The sequence below is a fragment of the Balaenoptera physalus genome, assembly GCF_965194825.1.
Source record: "Balaenoptera physalus genome assembly, chromosome: 1".
Lineage (NCBI taxonomy): Eukaryota > Metazoa > Chordata > Mammalia > Artiodactyla > Balaenopteridae > Balaenoptera > Balaenoptera physalus.
In genome coordinates this window covers 34,555,163-34,568,682 of record NC_138882.1, presented here as the reverse complement: position 1 = coordinate 34,568,682, position 13,520 = coordinate 34,555,163, and the positions used below count along the sequence as shown (strand labels likewise).

Sequence of the window (13,520 nt, the reverse complement as noted above, 5' to 3'; positions counted from 1 at the left end):
GTCCTGATGACACTTACAAGCTATGTGACCTTGGGCAAGTCTTTTCCCCTCCCTGGGCCTCAGATTTTGCATCAGTAAAGATAGGTTGGGGGAACCGGCTAACCTAAAGCTCCCCAATCGATGTTAGGGTGCCACAGATGGGTTACAGGTGTGCTGAGACATTGACCCCCTTAGCCCTCGGGTCAGAGTCCCTGAGCCGCTATCATTGTGTCTGTGTGCTATACTGTGAACAAGAGGGCGGGGTAGCGTGGGCCAGATACTCTCCAGGGCCCCAGCCATCTCTGACGTTCTGTTTGCGCATCTCTGGCACTCGGTCTTGGAAGAGGCTGCGGGGAGGCTGATAGAAGAACAGACAGACTCCTGCTGCAGGCAGAAGTCCATCTGCTGGCAGAGATGGAAGCCAAGTTCTCAGCTCCCTCTTGCTCTCCTCGCCTCCCTCCCAGCACCGGCTGAGCGAGCTGTGATCTGCTCAGCTGCCCAGGTGAGGGGCAGGTGCATCTGTTCCTCTTTCGTCTGGTGGCTGGGTGGTCGCTGGCAGCCCCCTCAAGCCTCAGCAACAGCTTATGAAAGTGGAGGAGCACTTCATCCACTTTCCAGTTCTAAAAACAGACTCACCATTTCTGAGGAGTCGGGCAGAAGGTCTCATTGCACATGACCCAGACAGAGCCTTCATAATGCTGACCTTTCTCTTGGGGCCAGCCACTTCTCAGAGATCCATGGAAGATCCACTATGTGGCTGACCTTGGGCCACCCTCTCTCTGCCACTAGCCCTCCCTGGCCTCTCCCTCCACCTCCCGTCAGATGCTATATGCTTAGAGAATGCACAGGCAACCTAACTGCACCCTGATCATAAAATATTAGGAAAGACCAGCACCTGGCCCAGTACTTTGTACACAGTAGATACTAAGCAAATATTTACTGAATAAATGAAGACTATTCTCAAATACTTAAAAAAAGAAAGCCCACCAGAATTTTTAAAATTATTGATCACTTTGCTCCTATTTATTGGAGTAGATAAAAGATTACTTTTTAAATTCTTTAATATTTATTGGTGCCTACTATATGCCAAGTATTGAAGTGTGAGCTGGTTTCACTTCCACAACCCTGTGAAATGGGTATGTAAATCCCATTTTACAGATAAGCAAACTGAGGCTCAAAGAGAGGTTAAGAGACATGTCCAAGGTCATAGAAGTGGTAGACAGCGGCCCCAGGATTCTAACCAAGATGTATCTAACTTCAAAGATGGTGCTCTTTTCAGCACACCGGGCTGCCTCTCTGCCTAAACAGAGACCAGGATGGAGACAGAAGCGAAGGAGGAGGCAGCGAAGTGTGGAAGACTGCGTGGCACACAGGCGAGGCTCCCCGCTGCTTTGCCCTGGGAAAGTGGTTTTGAGGTTGGGTAAGCTTTGCTGAAGAGAAGTGGAGAGGGTCAGGGCCTCGCTCATCTCTCCGCCTTTGATTGCTTGGCTGGTTCACCCACTGCCTATGCAATCTGGCATCCCGCTCAGCCACCGCCTAGCTTGGTTCTCTGAGCGTGTGAGGTCAAGATGTGGCAAAGACCTGTCCTGTGGATAGACCTGTCCTGTCCCCTCCCCACAAGGTGGGACGACTACTGGGCCCAGGAGAGACCCCTGTTCTCAGGGCCCAGGGGGCAGGCAGGAGACGTCAGAAAACACGAGTGGTCTGACCTGCACGGATGAACACGGCTGTCAGCCCCCCACGCCTGCCCGCTGCTGCCTGACAGGTGAGCAGCTGTGCTCGACATCTGTCTGTCCATCTGTCTCCAACTCAGGGGCCTGGAGAGAGCTGATGCTCCTCAGAGAGGGGAGGTCCTGGACCTGAAGCAGCTCCTTTACTGCAGACATTCATCAGCAGGGAATAGGAAGGGTGGGGAGGGAAGAAAAGTGTGCCTCTATTACCATCCCAAACTTAAACGTCCTCCCCACTGCCAAGCCCCCCTCACTCCCCCCCCCCACTAGCTCCCCTAACTCTGCCTGCCAAGCTCTGCAAATTACCACACATGCCAATAAGTCATTAGAAACCAGAACGGCAAATGTGGGGTTGCCATGGAGACCAGCACCGGGAGACGGCAGCCCTGGGGGCCGGCCAGTGGCTCAGGTGTGCTGCGGGGGAGAGCTGGGTAGGCCAAAACGCCTGGCAGAGGGGAGATAAGGCACTAGCGGAGTGCTGACTTCGGGTGGGGCACCAGGCTCTGCCACCTCCACTCCCCCCTCCCCCAAGGCCCTGTGTGCTGCAAGAGGGCAGGTGCAGCAGGGCCAGCGGGCCAAGCCCCCTCCCTTCATAGAACTGCATCTCTGCCCAGAGGAGGTGGCTGTGACCAAGCCCACCTGGGGACCAGCCCCAAGGTGAGGGAGGCTGACAGCCTTGAGCAACCTGAGCTGCTGGCCTATGTCTAGAGGAAGAAGCCCCTCAGTGAGGGGCTGAGGGCAGGACCAGCCCTCAACCACTTTCTCCCGTATTCCTGAACGTCGAACTCACTTGTGCTTCTGCCTAGTGCTGAGCATAGCACCCGGCTCTTCATAGGTAAAAGCACACACATCATTTGCTGCAGATGGATAAGCGGATGAGAGAACGAACGCGGGTAAGCACCCGAGATCTCTGACAGGACAGGAGCAGGCCCTGGACTGAGTCTACCAGTTCAGTGTGACCTCTGACAAAGCCACTTCTCTCTGGGCCTCGGTTTCATCATGGTGTAAATAACCAGATTGTGTTTCAGACACAGTGTATTTCAAACTGGTTCTTCAGAGCCTCGGAGTTCCGAGAGCGATTCCTCCAGGGTCACAGGTCAGGAGGAGGCCGAGTAGTGGGGTTCTGGTCCGCTGGCTCTGCTTCAACTACAGCACCCTGTATTAATTTCCTGTTGTTAAGGTAACATACTACCACAAATGTAGTGGCTTAAAGCAACATAAATTTATTATCTACAGTTTGAAAGGTCAGAAGTCCAAAATGGGTCTCACTGGGCTAAAATCAAGGTGTTAGCAGGTGTGTGTTCCTCCGTGGAGACTCCAAGGGAGAATCTGTTTCCCTGCCTCTTCCAGCTTCTAGAGGCTGCCGCATTCCTTGGCTCACAGCCCCTTCCATCTTCAAAGCCAGCAACGGCCAGTCAAGTCTTTCTCATCACTCTGACACTGACTTCTGCCTCCCTCTTCTACATTTAAAGGACTCTTGTGATTACATTGGGCCCAGGTGGATAATCCAGGATAATCTCTTTATTTTAAGGTCAGCTGATTTGCAACCTTAATTCCCTTTGCCCTGTAACATAACAAATTTACAAGTTCTGGGGATTAGGAGGTGAGCATCTTTGGGAGGCCATTATTCTGCCTACCACACATATAGCTTTGTCTTGAAAAATGGATCAATTTCTAGAAATGTTTGAAAGCCACATGACCAGAGGACTCAGTTGCCATCAGTTTTAAATGCTATGGCCTGGACTCCTCCTTTCCTCCCTGGAGGATCCTTACAAGGAAATTCAGAGGAACTCTGGGATCTGCCCATTGAGTGTGAATGCTGGCAGGCTTAGGCTGTCCTGGTGCGGTGTGCAGAAAGGTGGGTCTCTGTGTCCACCAGAAAAGAGGTCTCCAGGGAGGAAAGCACGAGAGCTGTTTTGGAGAACCCACCAGTCTCAGTTTTCTCCTCTCCCCTCCCTCTGTACCCATATATTCAGATTACCCTGCAGTCACCTGTTCTTGTTTTTACTTCCAGGTAAGGTCAGATGGAGCTGTGTATGCATGTGAATGATCTTCCCCCATCAGACTGGGTGATCCCTGAGGCCATGTCCTTGTTTTCCTTTGCTCCCCATTACCCATCCCCATCCCTTGGCACTGCACCTGGTGCAAAAGGTGTACTGACTTGACAGTAAAAAAATTGAGACAGTGGCCCTTCTTTCCACATCGTGACCTTCAACACTGTCCCTTCCTAAATCCATCCAGAGGAGCCCCCAGATTATTTGTAATAAACTCCAGAAACAGTACCCAAGTTCAGAAGGCACAGGTTTTAGAATCTTCCTGCTAGCACGTTTCTAGGCCCATAGTGATCAACACTTGCCCCTGGGGGAGATGGTGGCCTCGCGTTCTCCTCCCACACAGCATAATTCTGTTCTCATCTCTGCAAGATACTCTCTGCTGACTGCCTGGAACCCAGTGGGGTTGAATAACCAGATTCTTATGAGAAAGGTGCCCTAGGTATTAATCACAGCCCTAGTGTTTTATGATTTTATGCAAATTACTCACCCTCTCTCAGCCCTTTTTTCCCCCTTGGTGTAAACCATTCCCATTCCTACTTCTATCATATGTCCCAAGGGATCCTGGAGAAGAAATGTGATGCAGGAGGGGAAAGCTATTCTTTGGAGGTGCGGCCCTGGGGAGATTGGGGAGAAAAGGAACTAACGTTTACTGAGCTTCTACTTTGTAGCAGGCACTGTACTCAGATTAGCTCATTTAACGGGGTGGTTGAGAACCAGGGATCTGGAGTCAGAAAGATGTGGGGCTGAATTCTGGCTCTGCCACTTGCTGGCCTCGGGCAAGTTACTTCATGTTTCTCAGCTTTGGTTTCCTCAATGGTAAAATGGGGGAAAATAACATCTACTGAACAGTGTTCTGTGGATTAAGTGAGATAAATGCAGTAACGCTTTTGGCACATCATAAGCACTCAACAACTTAACTCTTATCATTAGCAACCCTATGAAGTGAGTGCTATTAACCCAGATGTATAGATGAGGAAACTGAGGCTCAGAGAACCTAGGAAACCACGCAAGGGCGTGTGGTTACAGGAGGGACTCTAATCAACTCCGATGCTGGCTCCGCTGGATCGCGGGCAAGCCCCAGGCTCAGGCCTGCATTGTGGAGGTGGCCATGCCGGGAGCCTCGGGGACACAGCTGGTGGGCCCTCCTTCCTCAGGCTGCTGCGGGCCCAGTGGAGGGAGAGCAGACCGTCGAGCAGAATGCTTAGCCCTTGTGACTCTTGGCTCCGGCTCTTTGGCTGGGGGCCGGGAAGGCACCACCAATGCTCCCACCCCACCTCAGGGCAGTCTCTCTCCACCCTCCAGAAGGAAGCCCAACCCCCAGGACCCAGGCGGCCTCTCTAGGGGAAAGAGAGACTCACCCCTCATGGGGGATGGATGCTCTTTTGGGCAGAATTTCATTTCCATTTCGCTATACACGAAACTAATTGGAATGTTCCAGGAGAAACCTACCAAAGAGGAGCTCAGGCAGTGAGAGGAAGGGAGAAGAGAAGCTGGCTGCAGACAGGGTAGAGAAATGGAGCTCAAGGGAATTCCAGAGAACTGGGCCCCAGACAACAGGGGGCTGAGTGGGGGCTGGTGGATGGCACCAGATTAGAAGAGAGCACGTCTATGAAAACAACTCGAGAGCTGGAAATGGGACCTGAGAAGAGCAAGAGGGCTTCAAGGGACAGAGATCAGCCAGCTCTGCAAAGGAGAGGCCCAGAGCACTGGCCGACGGTTTCCATTCTCTAAAGGGCTGCTCTCCTGCTTCCTGAGAGAATAAAGGGGACACGAGAAACCTGGGTGATGGGGAAGGGGCTGCTCCAGAGACAAAATGCCTGCCCTCGGCAGCTTACGCACCTGCTGCCTTACTCCCACCCACGTGCCCTCCCCGGACCTGGCCGCCCTTCCCCACACCCACAAGTTCCCCTCCTGAGAATCCTCCCCTCTGCAGATCCAAACCCCACCCGGTTTTCAAGGCCCAAATCAGCTGCACCTCCTCGGGGAAGCGTTCCCTATATACTCCCACACAGAGCTCACAGTTCTGATAACATTTATAGTCTAAATCACACAGTTTAGCACTTGGTTTTAAATACTGTCTGGTATTATTCCCTCCTTATTTCTTGTGAGTATAAGTTTTGCCTTTCCAGCTGATTGGTGGGTTTCCTTACCAGTAACGAGTGTGTCTTATGCTTCTTTTTATTCCCCCCTATCCACCCACCACCCCGACCCTGCCTAGGAGGCAGTGCCCATCATGTGAGGACTTGGTGGGTCAATACTGATTGACTAAATTCGCTTCAATGCCTGGAAAACTTCTTGACCAGCCACCTAAGTAAAACGCAGAAATGGATGGCCCAAACCTTGGGGTTTTAAAAGGTCAGATCATATCACCCCTGCCCTAAACCCTGCAAAGCCTCATCTTACTCTGAGGAAACAAACCCCTCACCCCAGCTCCAGGCTCTCCAAGATCTGGCCTCCTCAAACCCACCAGGCACAGCCCTGCCTCTGACCCCTTGCACCTGCAGTTTCCTCTGCCAGGCGTGCCCTTACCATCTGCCTCCACTTCATCTTTACTCATGTCATCTTCTCAGTGAGGTTGCCCTGTACAAAGCTACAAAGTCTCCTCTTCCTAACAATACACTCTTATCCCCCTTCCTGGCTTTATTTTTCTTTTTAGCACTTGCCACTTTCTAATACACAGTTGACACTTGAATGATGTTGGGGATTGGGGCACTGACCCTCTCTCTGCACAGCTGAAAATCTGCGTATAATTTACAGTCGGCCCGCTATATTTGCGGTTCCTCCGTATCCACAGATTAAACCAAGTGTCGTGTAGTGCTGTAGTATTTACTATTGGAAAAAAAAACCACGCAGTTGAAACCCGTGTTGTTCAAGGGTCAACTGTACTATTTACTCTACCCTCAGACAATAAAGTATAATCTCTAGAGATCTCTGGTTGCTCACTGTTATCTATACGCCCAGTGCCTGGCACAGATGCTTCATAAATACTTGCTGAATGAAGAGACCCCAGCCCCACCCTGGGTCTGAGATGGCCAAGGCACAGTTGTGCTCAGAGATGGGCAATGGACAGGAAATTCTGTAGGTTCCCCCTAGACGTGGGATTCCACCATTTCACCCCTGGGCCAGCTCTGGGGAAACACTTTCTGAGGTTCGGAGGCCTGGAGCTGTGTGAGCCCCAGTGACCTTCATCCCATTGGGAGGTCTGTCCAAGAAGTAGAAGGTGAGGGGGCAGGGGTGACTGCCAGGCAAGGTAAAATGTCAAGTCCCTCCCCTCCGTGTGCACAGCTTTTAGGTTCCTAGCGTGCCCGACAGCCAGCCCTCTGTGGTCTCTCCATCTCCTGGGCATCACAACCTCTGCCCTCCCAGGCCAAAGACAGACACTTTCGTCACCTGCCTCTGATGCTCATTCTGAGAACGCTTTGTAAAGGAACACGACCTTCCCTGACTTTCTTCTCTCCTCGCCCCTTTCCTCCCCCTACCCACACCCCCGGTAGAATGAGGGAAGACAGACCCGCCTTTCCTGGGGGACCTGTGCTGGTTGCCTAATAACTGCTGCCCCTCCTTCCACATGTTTGCTCCTGAAGGATCTGCCCCGTGAGATGTTTGTAAATAGGAACAATTGTACTTGTTCTTCCCAAGACACAGGATTCTCCCTTGTTAGAGACACCCCGCTGACAGTGCTAATCTCAAGCTTTCCCCACCTCCCTCCGCCTCATCTGGGGTCTGCAGCCCACCCTCCTCCGGAAGTCACTGGGACATCAGTCACTGGGAGAAGACATCTCCCAGAAGTCACCTGTGCATTGGTTCCCACTACTGTGGCCCTGGGGACTGACTCTTAGGGTCCAGCTTCTCTGAGGCCACTAGCTCCACGTGACCTCCGAGGCATTTAGCTGAGGCAGAGGAAACAATGTTGGTTCTCCAGGAGCTGTGACCTCTGGGAGGAAAAAGAAGGGAAACCCTCTCTGAAGGTCCCAAAAGGGGGACAGGCAGCCCCTGGCTTGGACAGGACTTGGGGAGCTTCTTACTGTAGGGGCGGGGAGAATGGGCAGGATGCCCCCAGAGCACCCTCCAGGCCCAAGGGACACTGGATTCTGGGGGTGTTGAGGAGAGGAGCCCACCGGTCAGAAAGAAGGTTAAGTCCTCCCTCGGTTTTTTTGCAGCTACATGTCCTTGAGCAAGTTATTGAACCTCTCTGAGTCTGTTTCCTCATGTTTAAATTAGAGATAATAAGAGGACTTACCTAATGGGGTATTTTTTGAGGACTTAATGGGAAAATGTAGGTAAACCACATAGACAGTGCCTGGCACATGGTAAGTGCTCAATAAATGCCAGCTGCTATAATTAGTGCCATTACAATGTGCAAAGTGGAGGCTGAATAACAGTTAGTGCCCCAGGAACCCTCTGCCTGCTCTTCGTCTTGGAATTCACTTCAAGACCATCGAATGCTGAGCAGCAGGGAAGGTGTGGGTGGAAGAAATGTACAGAGAAACTGAATTCTAAACCAAGCCTGGGTCAACTCACCCCCTAAAAGGCAGGTCCCTCAGGCCAAGGTTTCTCCTGGGTCCCCAGGAAGCACAAGAATCCAGAGGACAAGGGCCATGGCAGCTCTGGGTTTGGAGCAGAGACTGCTCAATGATGGCTTAGAACATTTAGGAGGCCAAGGTCATGAGACCAATCCCAGCAGGGATGTACCAGGTCCCCTGCCCAAAGGCCAAATGTTTTAGGCTGGAGAGTGTGGGGATGTTCTGGGCGACCTGCCAGCCCCACTGGAAGCTCAGCTCCGAGCACCGGGAACAAAGAGGCTGAGGTAGGATGTGTCCGAGGTGCTCCTGGTATCTACAGAAGGCAACACACACACAACACAGCCCCTTTCCACACATGATTCCTGAGCTCCAGGGTTTCCAGGCCCACCACCTCTGCCTGGTTGACTCCTTTTCAAGGCTTGCCCCAATATCATGTCCTTTGATGACCATTTCCTAATCTGCCGACAGAGACAGTCACCTCTTTATCTGCTTATCCCTATATTATAACACTTGTTTCATTATTGTTAAGACTAACTCCCCCATTTAAGAATAATATTTATCTGGCACTTACTAAACTCAGTGTATGTATTAACTCATTTAATCGTCACAACAACTCTATGAAGTAGGTACTAGTATTATCCCATTCATAGATGAGGAAACCAAGGCACAGAGACGTTAGATAACCTGCCCAATGTCACCCGGCTAGAAGTGGTGGATTCGAGCCACAGCTGTGTGGCTCTAGAATCTGTACTCTTACTGTGGGCTCCTAGAAGGCAGGGGCAACACCTGATTTGTCTCTGTCCCTAGCACCTAGCACAGGGCTGAACGCACAGTAGGTACTTAGAAAAGATAGGCTGACTGAGTAAGCACACGCCTGCATAAGGCTAACATAGTGAATGTTCCAGCCTCTAAGCTGCGGGACAGAGAGACCAACGCCCTCCGGAAAGTATCAGATAAAGGCATCCTTCTTATTCACCCTCTCTTAGCAATCCCACCGCACACTGCTGTCTGTCCTGCCCATTGTGTCTTTTCGTGCATGTCTCCTGCCTTCTGGTTTTTGTTTCTGTTTTATCTCCTGCCTTTGTCTGTTCCTAGGTCACTCTCCCCCTTTCCTGTCCCACCCAGCCTCCATCCATTGTCCCTGTCCTTCTCTGTAGTTCTTGCAGGCTTGAAAGCCTCCCACCCCCATTCTTTGCCTTGGAGCTTTTCTAGAATCCAGACTTGCCCAAGGAGGCTGAGAACACCAATTACGTTGACTCATTAGACTGGCCATGGACCAAGCTCCTACACACTGACCCTGAATGGAAACGGCAATTTCTCATCAACTCTACTTAGCTGCTGTGTGTGTATGTGAGAGACTGCCTGCCTACAGTTTGTCACAGACCTGTGTGGGATCAGGAAGATCCACTGCCGTCCCTGCCTCCTCTCCCAGGTTCCAAACTCCTCCAGGAAGCTTTCCCAGATCCCATGAGAAAGCTTATTCATGCAACCATTCATCAAATCCTTATATATTTTAATATTCTGAGGAGACAAGGCATGCTCCTGAAAAATTCGGTTAAAATGTAATCTTCAGATAACTGTATAAGTTACCAGGTGTCACAGACATAGGGGCCAAGTGAACTGCAGATAATCAGCGACTTCAATACGGAGACCTTTGTGACCTGGGACAAGTGGTTTATCCTCTCTGGTCCTCAATTTCCTCAGCTATAAAGCAGATGATAATCCAGAATTTAGAAGGTTATTAGGAGGATTGAATGAGATAATTTCTGTAAAGCTCCTGACAGGCTGGTGCTTATAGGTACTCAATGACAAATATGTTTCTTTCTCCCTTCTCCATCTAAAGCACTGGCCTTCTACTCAGCCCTCCCAGATAAATGGTAAGATATGAACTGGTCCATCCTTTGAGGTCAGAAATGTCTTAAGGACAGGATGACCCTGGGTCTGTAAGCTTTGCAGTACCTGGTTTACTGTAAGAAGATGGGCCTGTCATGTTAGAGGTCACTCAGTATGATAAAGATGACAATTTACTAGGATTGTTCACACGCATCCCCCACCGACCCCACAAGTAGTGGGTCTTTGAAACAGCCTGGTGAGCACAGACCTAATCAGCTGGGAAGTCCAGATACAACTCTGGTTCTGCCCTGAGATATAAAGGTTTGTTTAATTGCTGTATCCTCAGCTCCTAAAATAGTGCTAAGCACAGAGTAGGTGCTCAATAAATTGTTGAATGAATGAATATTTTTTTTTAAAAAAAGCAATGGATTTCCTTTCCCCTTTCTAATAATAATAATAATAATAAAGAGGGTAGGTAGGAGGGGCAAGTGGTAAGGTACAGGAGTCATGCAGGGGGAATGCAGCTGCAGGCCCTCCACCCAGGCTCCTCCTCTGCAAAGGGGGTACAGCAAAGCTAACAGTGCATGTGTTCCCACCATCACGATGCTCGGAAGCCAGGAGCCAAGTGCACACGCCTGGCTTGAGGTTGAAGCTGCAGTTTATAGAAGAGACCGGGAAAAGGTGGAGACAGACCTGGAAAGGAGGGAGGGAGAAGTCTGGGGAGAGGATGAGGGTGAGAGAAGAGTGAGAGCAGTCTGAGGGGAAAGGGAGAGGAAGAGATGCTTGAGGGGGAAGTGAAGAGTGAAGGAGAAAGAGAGGAGGAGGAAGGAGTGGGGGAGGCACAGGAAATAAAGAATGGGGAGTGGAGAGGAATGGTGGAGAGTTAGAGGAAACTTGCTGTCTCAGCTTGGGTGGAATTTGTCTTAGCAGACCTCTGAGTTCCCCCTGCCATTCAGTGTCTTCTTTGGGTTGGGCTGTGCAGGGGGAGGCTGTAGATTTGGGGGTGCTCCTAGATGCCAGGTGTCTGCCAGACCCTGGGGAGGTCTCAATCCCTGAAGCCTGAGGCCTTTAGTTCCATCCTTTCCAAATAATGAGGTCTCAGCCCAGGTCTAGAGGGACAGCCCCTTCCCACCCCCCACGGGAAGAAGGAGACTCAGTGTGAGCCAAGCCCAGGGGAAGGAAAGTGGTCTAGAAGGCTCAGACCCCTAACTGTGTTCTCTTTCCGTCTTCTCCCCATAAGGACACCTGGCCAGCCAGGAAAGTGGGTCAGGCCACCCACATGTGACTTTTTTCTAATAACAGCAGGGCCCACAGGCAAGGGGGCCTCAGTGCCCTGTACATAGCCCTGCCCATCCCATGCCCAGTACTCTTGTTGGAGGGACCTTTAAGGAGCAGTGGGCAGTGGGAGGGGATCCCTGCCTTCTCATTCAGGAAGAGGACATGGGCCAGAGCCCACCCCAAGCTGGCGGGGAAGGGGGAGCCTGCCGTCTGCCAGGGTTCATGGAAAGACCCAGATCTCCCCATGATGATGACCAAGCTGGCAGGGAGCCGCCTCTACTCCCCCGACCTGGGGTGTCTGTTTTCTCTACCACCGCACCTTCTGGGGTCTTCAAGTAGAGGGCCCGATGGGTCCATTTCTGGCAACTGAGCGCTGCGCCCAGCCCACCCCCTCCAGGCCCTGCAAGGTGCCCTATTAGAAGCTGCGTTGGCTCCAGCAGACTGGAGCTGCGGCAGCCTGAAGAACAGAGCACAAAGCCCAGCTGACATCCTCCTTCCTGTTCCTTTGATGGGGAAGGAAGGACAAGGACAGAGGGGGAGCACAGCAACAGCCCTAGGGCCCACTCTCAGGGTCCAGGTCTCCCGCACCTCTTTAGCTTCTCAGCTCAGCCCTAATGGGGCTCAGGTTCCCCTCACCCGGCGGCTCCCCGCTGGCTGGGCCGCCGGAGCCTGCGCCGCCCTTCGCCTGCAGGACAGACGCACCACCTGTGGCTGGCCAACCCCTCCCGTCGGCGGCTGGGTGCCGCGGTGGGCTTGAGCTGGCCTTCCACTCCCGGGGCCCGCAGGCTGAGCCCGGGGCCCGCAGGCTGAGCCCGAGGCCGGCCCATCCCCCACCCCGAATGTCCCAGCCCAGGCTGCGCGCAGACCCCTGCCGCCCGGGAAGAGGCAGGCTCCGGGTTCCACATACTTCGGACAGACGCCAAGGCCACCTTGGACACCCAAGCTCCAAGGAAGGGGAAGTCCCCGGGCTCTGGAGCGCTTCCCCTGGCGAGTCCGCCCCTGTCACGCCCTCCCTACCCTCTCTGCCACCTCGCGGCTCCGCGACATCTCAGGGCCCCGCTCTGCCCAGTAACAGTTTGGGGCAGTTCGGGCCTCTCCAGGTGGATTCAGGCCCGGACGCCCCATCCTCGGGTCCACCCTGCGCAGTCGGCAACCGTCTTTCCAGTCTCCAGCCCTCCTTCCCTCTCCCCTCGCGGCCGCCTCCCCGCCCGAGTCCCCGGCTCCCTTACAGGCATCGCGGCAGAAGCCCGCCCCTCCCCTAGCGCCCGCCCGGCCCAGCGGCCCCCCGCTCGCGCGCCCGGGGTCGCGAGCCGCACACTCACCCCCGGCCGCCGGCCGCCGCCTGCGCCGCCGCGCACCGCTCGGCTCCGGCCCGGGCTGGGCTGAGGAAGACCAGTCCGCCCCTCCCTCCGCGCGCCGCCCGCGCAGGCCAGGGTGGGGTCGCGGGCGCCTCCCCACCGCGGAGTTTTCCTGGGAGTGGTCCCGGGGCAGAGCCGGGTTAGGGTGCCGGCAGAACAACCACCTTCCCACCCGCGCCGCGCTGCGCCCGCGCGTCCGGCGGGAGGCTGGCGACCGAGATCGTGCGCTCCTTCCGCTCGCCGCCCGTTCGCGAGTGCAGCGAGCAGGCCTCCGCGGCGCCTCGCGCCCCTCCGCGCGCCCCTCCCCCCGGCTTCTCGCTCGCTGCTCCGCCGCTCTCCCAACCTCCCCAGCCCACTCCGGTCGCCTTCTCCCAGTCTGCCTGCCACGCCATCCCCCACCCCCTCCAGTCCCGCTGCCATTTTAACTCCAGAGTGGCCAGAGGCCCCTTTCCCTAACACACACACACACACACCAGAGGGAGGAGTTGGGTGGGGCAAGATGCTGAGGCTTGAGCGTCTGGGGCCGTGGTGTTCTTGTGCTTTTACACGCAAGGCTTGTCTGAAAGAGGAAGGGGGCACAACGCGCGGATCTGAGAGGGGAAAGGGAACGGCTCTTCTGATATTGCCTCTTACTCCCTTGTAAGGGCCAGGAGGAGGGAGGAGAAATTCAGCAGCTTTTAGAGCACAGGTGCAACTCGTAAGCATAGCATTTTTGCTTTGCGTGGTGTTATCCTCCCCCAAGTTAACAGCAGACTAAGGAATGCA

General features: G+C 53.6%; 1 protein-coding gene across 2 annotated transcripts in view; it reads right to left on the bottom strand.

Annotated features, from left to right (window-relative positions):
• Positions 1-13,069, bottom strand: part of LRRN2 (leucine rich repeat neuronal 2) — a 62,694-nt gene extending 49,625 nt beyond the window's left edge. For both annotated transcript variants that reach the window (XM_082432409.1, XM_082432408.1), the window contains exon 1: positions 12,720-13,069. The gene's annotated coding sequence lies outside the window, so the exon portion shown is untranslated. The remainder of the gene's footprint in view (positions 1-12,719) is intronic.
• Between the last annotated feature and the right edge of the window lie 451 nt (positions 13,070-13,520).